At 37.7% G+C, this 13,402-nt stretch overlaps 1 pseudogene; it reads left to right on the top strand.

Moving 5' to 3' along the window:
* The first annotated feature begins 2,857 nt into the window (after positions 1-2,857).
* LOC119627975 (small ribosomal subunit protein eS6-like) lies at positions 2,858-3,612 on the top strand (annotated as a pseudogene).
* Positions 3,613-13,402: the final 9,790 nt, after the last annotated feature.

Here is a 13,402-nt window from a genome sequence, read left to right as displayed (position 1 = left end):
ACTCCCATGTGTCTCTATGGGACATAGGGCGTTTATGGAGATTAAGGTTAAATGAGGTCATAAGAGGGAAGCCTTCCAATAGAACTGGTGCCCTTATAAGATGAGGCAAAGACACTGATCTCTCTCTTTCTCTGTCTGCCCTTCGAGGACGCAGCAAGAAGGTGGCTGTGCACAAGCCAAGAAGAGAGCCCTCACCGAGCATGAACATTCTAGCACCTAATCTCAGACTTCTAACCTCCAGAGCAGTGAGAAGGTATATTTCTGTTGTTGAAGCCACCCATTCTATGGTATCTTATTATGGTAGCTAATAAGAGTTGACTAATACAGTCTATTTAGAGTGATAGTATATATTATTAAACAAGTTTCTGAAATGTTTCAAACCAGAAGTTTACAATGGTTTCAGCTAATCCATATCCTTTACAAGAGTTAGTATTATCTATATTTTTCACTGTATCAGTCTTGTTGTTCTGTTGTGGTATTTCATCATGACTTTAATTCCCCTGATTAATAATGATATTGATCATTATTTTGTAAAGTGCCTTTTCATGTCTTTTTTTCCATATTGATTTACAGCAGCTCTTCTTAACAAACGTCTTCTACTCTCTTTATTGTATTTTTCTTTCTTAATCATGAAAATAAGTTCTTTATTGCAATGTAGTTCAATGTATCAATCTTTACTCTTAGTACATTTTGTGTTCTGTTTAAGAAATCTTTGCCTACCCACAAGATCTTGAAGATCTTATCTTACAGAAGCACTTTTTAAAATATTTAACATTTATATCTACAACCCATTTGGAAATAATTTTTACATTTGGTATGAGGTAAGGCTTAAGATTTTTTTCCATGTGCATATTTAGCCCAGCACTGTTAGTTGGAATGTACACTTAATGTTTCGTCCATAATAAATTAACCATACAGATATGATTCTGCTTTCTCAATTTTCTATTGTATTGCAACTAGATGGTTTTGTTTTCATATGCCAATAACATACTGTCTAAATTACTGTAGCCTAATGTCTTGATATCTTATGGTGTAAATTCTCCATAATTTTTGTTCTTTTTCAAGATCACCTCAGATATTTATTGTATCACCTCAGATACTTTCTGTATTTCTATACAAATTTTAGAATTACTTTGTCAATATTCACAAAAAACAAAAACTTTCCAAAATTCTAATTTGGGTTGCATTTAATATATATATTAATGGTTGACAATCAACATTTTTACATTATTGAATCTTTCATATATGAACATATACCATTTATTTATGTATTCTTTAATTTCTCTCAAGAAAGTTTTATTCTTAAATATTTGATGCTTTTAATAGTACTGTTACTTTAAATCTTATTTTAAAATAAGATTCATTTTAAAATCTTTGATTTATTAGTATGTAAAAATACTGATTTTTTAAAAATGTTAACCTCATACCTTCCTACTTAATTTGCCAAACTTATTTTAGTGTAAATTACTTTGGATTTTCTAACTGATCTTCAGTACAATGTTGGACACAAGAGAGTTAATAAACATACTTGTCTCATTTCTGATCATAGAGGCAAAATTTTGATATTTTATCATTAAGTACTATACTCATTATAGAGTTTTTGTAAATAGTGTAATCAGATATGGGACGGCCTTTACATTCTTCACTTGCTAAGAATTTTTATTATAAATGGGGATCGATTATAAATGTCTTTGTTAAGATTATTATATTCTTTTTCTCCCTTATTCTGTTAATGTGGTAAATAACATTGATTGGTTATTAAATATAAACAAACTTCATAAATTCTCTTTGCAAACCTTACTCCTAAAATAAAACCAGTCACCTATCTACCTACTCCTCCCACACACACGCGCACACATACATCACTAGAGTTGTTTACTAATTTTTAGTCTAGACTTTTTGTTTATGCTCCTGAGATTTTCCTATAACTTTCTTTTCTGGTACTGTATGTGTTAGGTTTTGGTATTAAGTTTATGCTGTCCTCATAAAACAAATTTGGAAATGTCTCCCCTTCTTTATAACTTTCTGCAAGCATTTGCATAAAGTTGTTATTTATTCCTTCAAGATTTAAAAGAACTTACTGGAGAAGACGATACCTGGGCCTAGGTATTTCTTTGTGAAATTGCACATTCAATTCCTTTAAATGATATAAGACCATTCCGATTCTCTATTTCTTAGTACCAGGTTTTTAAAAATGTGCTCTTAAGAAATTTGTCCCCTATACCTACATTTCCAAATTTTCAGGAATATAATTCTTCAATATATTCTCTTATCTTTCCAAATCTCTGAATGATCTATAGCAATCTCACTTTTTGTTTCTGCTATTGATTTTTTTTTTTTAATTTCTCCTCTTTTCTTCTTGCCTAGACTTGCTAGAGATTTAACAATGTTATTCACCTTTTCAAACATTCAACTTTTGGCTCTTTGAATCTTTTGTGTTTATATTTTCTGTTTCATTAATTTTATTATTTTTTTCCTTCAGTTTCATTTGGGATCCATTGGCTATAATTTCTGAGAGTGATACTGAGATTTTTCAGCCTTCCATTTTTTATTAATATATGCATTTAGACCTAAACATTTCCCCTTAACCACAGTTTTATTAGCATCCTCCAAAATTTTATGTCATATTTTCATTTTCATTTAGTTTGAAATATTTTATAATATTACTTGTGATTCTACCTTCAATCCCTGGATTGTTTCAAAATATGTTGCTTAATTTCCAAGTAATTGGGGATGTTTTAGCATTCTTTTGTTATTGACATCCGGCTTGATTCCAGCACAGCCTGAATGAAATTGTTCATTTAAAATATATTGAGCACCTTTTCGTGGCACCTCAGAGGTGATCAGCTGCTTCAAGATGAAGCTGAATATGTCCTTCCCAGCCACTAGCTGCCAGAAACTCATTGAAGTAGATGATGAATGCAGATTTCATACTTTTTATGAGAAGTGTGTGGTGAACAGAAGTTACCGCTAACACTCTTGGTGAAGAATAGGATGGTTATGTGGTCTGAGTCAGTGGTGGGAATGACAAACAAGGTTTCCCCATGAAGTAGTGTGTCTTGACCCATGGCTGTGTCTGCCTGCTACTGAGAAAGGGGCATTCGTGTTATAGACCAAGGTAAACTGGAGAAAAAAAGCACAAATCTGTTCGAGGTTGCATTGTGGATGTCAATCTGAATGTTCTCAACTTGGTTATTGTAAAATTTAAAAAGGAGAGAATAATGTTCCTGCACTGAGTGATACTATGGTGCCTCATTGCTTGGGGCCCAAAGGAGCTAGCAGAATCCACAATCTTTTTAATCTGCCTAAACAAGATGACATCCTCCAATATGTTGTAAGAAACCCCTTAGACAAATAAGGTAAGAAACCGAGGACCAAAGCACCCAAGATTCAGCATCTTGTTACTCCATATGTCCTGCAACACAAACACCAGTGTATTGCTCTGAAGAAAAAAAGTACTAAGAAAAATAAAAAAGAGGCTGCAAAATAGGCTAAACTTTTGGCCAAGACAATGAAGGAAGCCAAAGAAAAATGCCAGGAACAGATTGCCAAGGGATGCAGACTGTCTTCTCTGCAAGCTTCTACCCTAAGTCTGAGTCCAGTCAAAAATAAGATTATCTGAGTAATTAGAGGAGATTAGACTCTCAAAAAATATCTATATTGATATTTATGTTTCTGCTTGTAATCGATTTTGTTCTAATGCACTTAATAGAATGTGTATTCTGCCACTGTTGGGCACTATGTTGTACATATGTCCATTAGATCAGGTTTTCTTGAATTGTGTTTTTACTGATTTTCTATGTCCTCACTGAGCATTTTGCTTTGCTTGTTCTATCAGTTACCAAGGTATGTTAATGTGTTTTACTGTGATTGAACATTTGTCTATTCCTTCTTTTAGTTTTTTACTTGTAAATTGCTTATCAATTAATTTTTGTTCTATTTTAAAATTTACTTTTTAGGTTTATAGAAAATTGACAGGTAGTACAGAATTCCCATATAAGCCCTCCCTGTCACACACATACAAAGTTTCCTCTGTTTTTAATATCTTGCTTTAGTATAATACATTTGTTACAGTTAATGAAACAATATCAATTTGTTATTATTAACTAAAGTTGAAAGTTTATATTAAGATGCACTCTTTGTGTCATATAGTTCTCTATGTTCCCCCAAATGCATGATGTCATGAATACACCATTATTACACAATAATACCATAAAAATTCCCTATGCTCCATCTATCCTTCCCGCTCGTCCTTCTAAACCCTGGCAGTCGCTGATCGTTTAACTGTCTCTATACTTTTGCTTTTTCCAGAATGTCATACAGTTAGAATCATATAGTGTGTATTCCTTTCAAACGGGCTTCATTTGCCTAGAAATATGCATTTAAGGTTCTTCCACCTATTTTTTGTGACTTAATAGCTCATTTCTTTTTACTACCAAATAATGTAACATTGTATGGATGAACCACATGTTGTTGATCTATTTACCTACTAAAGGACATCTTGCTTGCTTCCAGTTTTGGGCCATTATAAATAAAGCTACTATTCACATTCAGGTTTTTGCGTAGACATAATTTTCAACTCTTTTGGGTAAATACCCAGTAGCACAATTATTGCATTATATAGTGAGACTATATTTCATTTTTTAAGGAACTGGCAAACTATCTTCCAAAATCATTGTATCATTTTTGAATATGAGCAATGAATGAGAATTCCTGTTTGCTCCACATCCTTACTGGCGTTATTTGGTGTTATCAGCCAATCATTGATCTTCTTGGCAGGTGGTTAGAACAGGGCCATAATGCCTTAAACCAATTAGGGGACTCACTTCTTTGAGGCTTATTCTCAGACTTTGTGAGGTTTGGTCGACCTCTGATCCAACCCCATTCCATAATGTAGCCCTTGAAGGATTCAACCTGAAAATCTTGTGTGTTTTCCAAGATGCCTCATTCTTAGAGTCTCAGACTTCAATGTTTTCGCTCCCCTGTAGTGTTAGACTGATGAAAGTGCCACATAGCTTTTTCGTCACACTGTACTCCTTCCTGAAACTTATCATATTCTCTCTTGCTCTCATTCTCTACCTCTTGTTCTCTAACTCCAGTTTAAGAAAAGGCAAATGCCTTAAGGGAATAACTGTCACAGGCTCACTGTCCTGCATATCCCTTATCTCTGTAATCCTGGCCCCTCAGTCCTGGTAACCTCAGAATCTCTCCAGTGCTTTTAGATAGACTATATTTAAAATGTCTATTCAGCAAAGCAGTTGTTTAGAATACATAATTAATTAAAAGAATGTGTAATTCTTTCCTGATGTCTGTATTGTCTGGCAAGAATACAATCTCCCTGAGGGCCAGGACAAACTTGTCTTTAGCCCTACCATCATCTGAGACATTAGCTCAGTGCTTGGCTCCATAAATCTTGACTGTCTTTTGGAAAGAACAAATAAAGAAAAGAAGAGAAGAGGCAACTTTAAAAGAAACTTCCTCTTATAGAATCAGTAACATAAAAACAAAGATTCTTATCAAAGATTCTTGAAGCTGAATGTGCTTGAGTTGTGTGAGCCAGACTGCCCTGCAGTGGGAGTAAACATTTCTGAAACTTAACAGTTAGTTCATTTTCCATTCTCCATCTTCCATACTCCTCTGTCCCAGTGGAAATGGAAATGGAGGCCTCATATTAAAGGCCCCTGGTTTCACTAGGTTCCATGTGGTATTGAGTGAATTGCTAAAAGAAAAATTTAAAGAGAAATCAGGGTATTGGTTTATGTGAAACAACATAATATTTGAATTAAAGCCATAAATCAAGTATGCAAATAAGCCTGTGCTCAGGGCAGAAATGCAATCAAATGGCCTGCAGAAGGAAACTTAATAAGCCCTGCCTCTCCTTCTATTACCTTGCGGTAAGTTTCCTGAGATTTGGGTCTTGTGGGGACACAGAGAGGGTAGCTCCAGGCATTCCAGTAGCTCTCACAGAAGCTGTACTGGGACCTGGCAGCATTCTAACACCTCAGAAAGGGTTGAACAGTTTGCATCTGTGTCTCTGTCAAAAGGCATTAAATATGCATCTGATCAAGATAGTAGTCAGGGTTATGAAGTGCCTGTGGGGGAAATTTGCTTGAAATTATGAGTATATGTACATGCTTTCTTTCTGAAATGGCTTTAGGGCTGAAATTCTCACAAAAGAATTGGTTAAAGAACAGGAGATGGTTCAAAAAACAATGACTGTTAACAGTTTGGGTGGAAAGTAAGGAGGGCAGCAAGACCAAAATTCAGGGTTCCTAACTAAAGATGGGACCCAGCCCTGCCTGTGGAATTTTTACCAGTTGTTGGTGGCCATAAAATCATGGCAGTCAAGTAATCATATGTCTTGGTTTGCTCAGGATAGTCCCGTTTTATTCCTACTGCTCCAGTATTATTGTTATTAGCACCTCCTTTTGTTCTTAAGAGTATCCTGGTTAGGAAGATAAATTTTAGGACCCCCCTACAAAGTAAGGATCTCCAAAATTATTCACTTTTCAAATAAGTGAAAAACTCAGACTATTATTTCACAGTCCAGTAGGCCTCACAACTCATAGCCTAGATCTACATCCATTAATGAGATTAGTAAGTTTCCTCTCCCTGGAACTCTTCAAGTAAAGACTAGAAAAGGAGATGATGTCAAGGAAATTTGGACACAAAGCAAGGGCCTATGTCAATGGTTTTGTGAGATTCCTTTTTTCCCTGAGGTTCAGCAAATCTGAGAAAAAAACTCATAGGGGAAATAGTTTCTCAAGTTTGTATAAGAAGGTGGTAGATGATGAAGAGGCTGAGCCCAAGTTTTCTCACTTTCTTTACTAGAGACTGATTATGATTAGGAGAAAATAAGTCAGACAGGGAAAAATTTAGAGTGGTTCTAGGTACTGCATGTCTAACTCAACTGAAACCTGTACACCCACTCCAGTTTGAACTCTTTAAGGGCAGTAGAGTTTTTGTTAGATGCAAGAATTCAGGTGGTAAGAAGGCAGGGAAAGTTGGGGGGATAGAAATCTCCATCAATCATGCCCCCTGCAAGGACACCAATTTAACAACTTATCTATACAGAACAAACACCATCATAAGAACCAGAAATCAGGCAAGCCCTCATAGTATCTGGTGTTAATATTGTGTCACTGAAAGAGACACTGAAGAGATAGAAAACAACAGTCTTGAATTGCTGACCCCACCCCTCCCCAACCTCTGGCAGCAGCAATGTGGTGCAGAGTGTCCCTGGGCGCTAGAGGAGGGTGAACACAGCAATTATAAAGCAATAAACTCAGTACTGTCCTGCTACAGCAGAAGGCAACACCAGACCAAACTTAGTTGATGTCAGCCCATAGCAGGAGCATTTAAACCAGCCCTACCCAGAGGGTAATCACCAATCGCAGTGGTCAGAATTTGACTTCCCACAAACCTTACCACTGAGGGACAAAGTACTCTGTGTCTCTAAATATACTTGAAAGGCAGTCTAGGCCATAAGGACTACAATTCTTAGGTGAGTTCTAGTGCTCAACTATGCCCAGATAGTAACTGGGTGGTGGAGCATACACATACTGAGATATCAGCTGGGGCAGCCAAAGGAGTGTTGGCAACACACCTCCCCTACCCCCAGGCTGCACAGCTCATGACTCCAAAAGAAACCACTTCCTTTTGCTTGAGGAGAGGAAAAGGCAGGCGGTGGAGGACTTTGTCTTGCATCTTGCCATAGCAGGATATGGCACTGGTCAGAGTTGTGAGGACCCATTCAAGGCCCTAGCTCCTGGACAACATTTCTAAACATACCCTTGGCCAAAAGGGAACCCACTGCCTTGAGAAAAGGACCCAGTCCTGGCAGCATTCATCATCTGCTAACTGAAGAGCCCTTGGGCCCTGAATAAGCAGCAGCGATACCCAGGTACTGTGTCAAAGGCCTTGAGTGAGCCTCTGAGACTTGCTAGCTACAGTTGAGACTCAGCACGTTCCCAGCTGTAGTGGCTATGGGACAAAACTCCTTCTGCTTGAGAAATGCAGAGGAGAAAGTAAAGGGTACTTTGTCTTGAGCCTTAGGTACCAGCACAGCCACAGGAGTTAAAGCATCAAGTGGGGTCATGGGGTCCCTAATTCCAAGACTTGACTCTTGAACAGCATTTCTGGACCTGCCCTGGACCAGAGGTGATCCCACTGCTCTGAAGGGTGAGTCTCAGGCCAGACAACATTCACCACAAGCTGACTTTAGAGCCCTTAGGCCTTAAGGGAACATCAGCAATAGTCTGGCAGTACTCCTTGTGGCCTGGGGTCATGGTGGCTGTCGGTTGAGGTTCTTCTGGCTTTAGAAAGGGAAGGGAAGAGTAGGAAGGACTACATATTGTGGTTTGAGTGCCAGCTCAGCTGCAGTACAATAGAATACCAGGTGAACTTCTAAGATTTTTTGACTCCCAGATGGCACCCCTGGACCCATATGGGGCCTGGGGGACCTTGCCACCCTGAAGGGAAGGACCTACATCCAGCTGACTTTGCCACCAGCTGATTGTAGAGCCCCGGGGCCTTGAGCAAACATAGGCAGTAGTCAGGAAGTGATTACAGTAAGCATTAGCCAAGACTCACTGCTGTGCTGGCTTCAGGTCTGATCCAGTGTAGGGGTGCTTGTGTCACTTAACCTCCAGCTTTAGGTGGCTCAGAACATAGGGAAAGAGAGAGACTCTGTTGGTTTGGGAGAAAGGAAAGGAAGAAAATAAGAGTCTCTGCCTGGTAATCAAGAGAATTATCTTGGGTCTTGTCCAAGATTATCAGTGTGGTACCACTAATGAGTCTGCAAGAAACATGTTACTGGCCTTGGGGTGCCCCCTAAAGCACATACATCTTAGATCACAACACCCAAGTCCTTTTAAATATCTAAAATGTGTTGCTCAAGAAGGATGGGTAAAAATAAGCCCAGACAGTGAAGACTGCAATAAATACCCAGCTCTTCAATGCCCAGAAACTGAAGAACATTTGCCAGCATCAATATCATCCAGGAAAACATTACCTCACCAAATGAACTAAGTAGATCACAAGGGACCAATCTTGGAGAAACAAAGATATGAGACCTTTTAGATATAGAATTCAAAATAGCTGTTTTGAGAAGACTTAAAGAAAATCAAGATAACACAGATAAAAAATTCAGAATTCTATCAAATAAATTTAACAAAGGGATTTAAATTATTAACAAGAATCAAGCAGAAATTCTGGAGCTGAAAAATACATTTGGCACACTGAAAAATATGTCAGAGTCCTTTAACAGCAGAATTGATCAAGCAAAAGATGTAATTATGAGCTTGAAGACAGGCTATTTGAAAATACACAGAGGAGACAAAAGAAAAAAATAATAAAAAACAATGAAGTATGCCTACAGGATCTGGAAAATAGCCTCAAAGGCCAAATCTAAGAGTTATTGGCCTTAAAGTTATTGAAAGTTTATTCAAAGGGTTAATAACGGAGAACTTCCCAAATCTATAGAAAGATATCAATATCCAAGTACAAGAAGGTTATAGAACACCAAGCAAAGTTAGCCCAAAGAAGACTATTTTAAGGCATTTAATAATAAAACTCCCAAAGGTCAAGGGTAAAGAACTGATCCTAAAAGTATCAAGAGGAAAGAAAAACAAATAACATGCACTGGAGCTTCGATACATCTGGAAACAGACTTTTAGTGGAAACCTTACAATCCAGGAGAGAGTGTAATGACATATTTAAAGTGCTAAAGGAAAAAAAACCTTTATAATAGTATATCTAGTTAAAATATCCTTCGAACATGAAGGAGAAATAAAGACTTTCCCAAACAAAGGCTGACGGATTTCATCAACACCAACCTGTCCTACAAGAAATGCTAAAGAGAGTATTTCAATCAGAAAGAAAAGGACATTAATGAGCAATAAGTACTCACCAGAAGGAACAAAACTCACTGGTAATAGTAAGTACACAGAAAAACACAGTATTATAACACTCTAACTGTGGTGTGTAAAGTACTCTTAACCCAAGTAAAAAGACTAAACAATAAACCAATCAAAAATAACTTTTCAAGACATAGCCAGTACAATAAGATATAAATAGAAACAACAAAAAGTTTAAAAGTTGGGGGTTAAAGTTAGGGCATGGAATTTTTTATTCATTTCAATGTTTATACAAAGTGTTACATTATTGTCAGGTTAAAATCATGGGTTATAAGATAGTATTTGCAAGTACATGGTAAACTCAAACAAAAACATACAATGAATATACAAAATTAAAAAGCAAGAAGCTAAATCATATCAGAGAACGTCACCTTCACTAAAGGAAGGCAGGAAGGAAAGAAAGAAGAGGAGACCACAAAACAAAAAACAACCATAAAACAAATAACAAAATAGTGGGAGTAAGCCCTTCCTTATCAATAATAACAATAAATGTAAATGGACTAATCTCTCCAATCAAAACACATAGAGTGGCTGAATGGATGAAAAAATAAGACTCATTAATCTTTTGCCTACAAGAAACAAATTTTACCCTAAAGTCACACATAGACTAAAGATAAAGGAACAGAAAACATATTCCATGCCAATGGAAACCAAAAAATAGCAGGAGTCACTATAACAATATTAGACAAATAGATTTCAAAACAAAAACTGTAAGAAGAGACAAAGAAGGTCACTATATAATGATAAAGGGGTCAATGTGGCAAGAAGATATAATTTTAAATATCTATGCACCCAAAACTGGAGCATCTAGATATATAAAGCAAATATTATTGGAGCTAAAGAGAGAGATAGGCCCCAATACAATAAATAGCTGGAGACTTCAACACCCTTCTTTCAGCATTGGACAGATTTCCCAGAAAGAAAATCAGCAAAGAAACAACAGACTTAATCTGCACTATAAACCAAATGAATCTAATAGCTATTTACAGAACATTTCATCTGATGACTGCAGAATACACATTCTTCTCCTCAGGACATGGCTCTTTCTCAAGAACAGACATATGTAAGATCACAAGGCAAGTCTTAAAACATTCAAAATCATGCAAATAATATCAAGCATCTTCTCTGACCACAATGGAATAAAACTAGAAATTAATAATAAGAGGAGTTTTTGAAACTATACAAAGACATGAAAATTAAATAATATGCTCTTGAACGACCAGTGGGTTAATGAAGGAGTTAAGACGGAAATTGAAAACTTTCTTTAAATGATAATGAAAACACAACATACCAAAACCTATGGGATACAGCAAAAGCAATACTAAGAGGGAAGTTTATAACTATAAGTACCTACCTCAAAGAAGAGGAAAAAATTCAGGTAAATAACCTAATGACTTTAGGTTATCATAACCAAGTGGGATTTTTCCTTGGGATGCAAGGATGGTTCAACATACAAAAATCAATCAATACGATACATCCTATCAACAGAATGAAGGATAAAAACCATATGATCATTTCCATTGATGGTAAAAAAGCATTTGATAAATTTCAACATTTCTTCATGACAAAAACCCTCAAAAACCTGGGAATAGAAGGAATATACCACAACATAATAAAAGCCATATATGACAGACCCACAGCTAGTGTCATACTGAATGGGAAAAAACTGAAAGTCTTCCCTCTAAGATCTGGAACATGAATACACTGCCCATTGTCATCACTGTTATTTAACATAGTACTGGAAGCCCTAGCCATTGCAATCAGACAAGAGAAAGATACCAAAGGCATCCAAATGGGAAAATAAGTCAAATTATTTTTTTATAGATGAATCTTTTATAGATGATCTTATATTTAGAAAAATCTAAAGACTACACAGGAAAACGATTAGAACTGCTAAACAAACTTAGTAAAGTTGCAACATACAAAACTCAGTAGCATTTCTGTCAGTGAGAACTCACTCACTCTCATGAGAACAGCAGGGGGGAAACCACTTCCATGATCCAATCACCTCACACAAGGTCCCTTCCTTAACACATGGGGATTAAAATTTGCCCTACGATTCAAGATGAGATTTAGGTGGGACACAGCCAAACCATATTATTCTGCCCCTGGTCCCTCTCATATCTCATGTCCTTCTCACATTTCAAAATGCAATTATGTCTTCTCAACAGTACCCCAAAATCTTAACTCATTCCAGCATTAACACAAAAGTCTAAATCCAAAGTCTCGTCTGAGACAAGGCAAGTCCCTTCCCCCTTAAAATATCAAAAGCCAGTTAGTTACTTCCAAGATACAATGGGGGTACAGGCATTGGGTAAATGTTCCTATTCAAAATGGGAGAAATTGGCAAAAACAAAGAGGCCACAGGCCCCATGCAAGTCCAAAACCCGGTAGGTCTGTCATTAAATCTTAAAGCTTTGAAATGGTCTCCTTTGACTTCACATCTCACATCCAGGGAATGCTGATAGAAGGGGAGACTGCCAAGGCTTTGGGCAGCTCTGCCCCTATGGCTCTGCAGGGTATAGCCCCTGTGGCTGCTTTCACAGGCTAGTGTTGAGTGCCTGTGGCTTTTCTGGGTGCAAGCTGTCAGTGGATCTACCATTCTGGGGTCTGAAGGATGTTGGTCCTCTTCTCAAAGCTCCACTAGGCAGTGCCCCAGTGGGGACTCCATATGGGGGCTCCAACCCCACATTTCCCTCCATACTGTTTTATAGAGGTTCTGTATGAGGGCTCCACCCCTGCAGCAGACTTCTGTCTAAACATCCAGGGATTTCCACACTACTTCTGAAATCTAGGCAGAGGTTCCCAAAGGTCAGCTCTTGTCTTCTGCGTATCCACAGGCCCAACACCACATGGAAGCCACCAAGGCTTGGGGCTTACACCCTCTGAAGCTACAGCCTGAGCTTTACCATGACCCCTTTTTGCCCTGACTAGAGCTGGAGCAGCTGGGACAGAGGACACCAAGTTCCAAGGCTGCGCAGAGGAGAAGGGCCCTGGGCCTGGTCCACTTTTTCCTCCTAGACCTCTGGGCCTGTGATGGGAGGGGCTACCTTGAAGATCTCTGACATACCCTGGAGACATTTTCTCCATTGTCTTGGCAGTTAACATTCAGTTCCTCATTACTTATGTGAATTTCTGCAGCTAGCTTGAATTTCTCCCAAGATAATGGGTTTTTCTTTTCTACCGCATATGCAGGCTGCAATTTTCCCAGAATTTTATGCTCTGCTTCCCCTTTAAACATAAGTTCCGATTTCAAATGTCTCTTTGTAAGTGCATATAACTGTATGCTTTCAGGAAAAACCAGGTCACATCTTGAATGCTTTGTTCCTTAGAAATTTCTTCTGCCAGAAACCCTAAATCATCTATCTCAAATTTAAAGTTCCACAGATCTTTAGAGCAGAGGCAAAGTGCCGTCAGTCTCTTTGCTAAAGCAGAGCAAGAGTGACCTTTGCTCCAGTTCCCAATAAGTTCTTCATCTCCACATG

This window comes from Chlorocebus sabaeus, chromosome 9 (genome assembly GCF_047675955.1).
Source record: "Chlorocebus sabaeus isolate Y175 chromosome 9, mChlSab1.0.hap1, whole genome shotgun sequence".
In the NCBI taxonomy this organism is placed as follows: domain Eukaryota; kingdom Metazoa; phylum Chordata; class Mammalia; order Primates; family Cercopithecidae; genus Chlorocebus; species Chlorocebus sabaeus.
The sequence above is the reverse complement of the archived record's forward strand: the minus strand, read 5'-3'. Positions and strand labels throughout refer to the sequence as shown.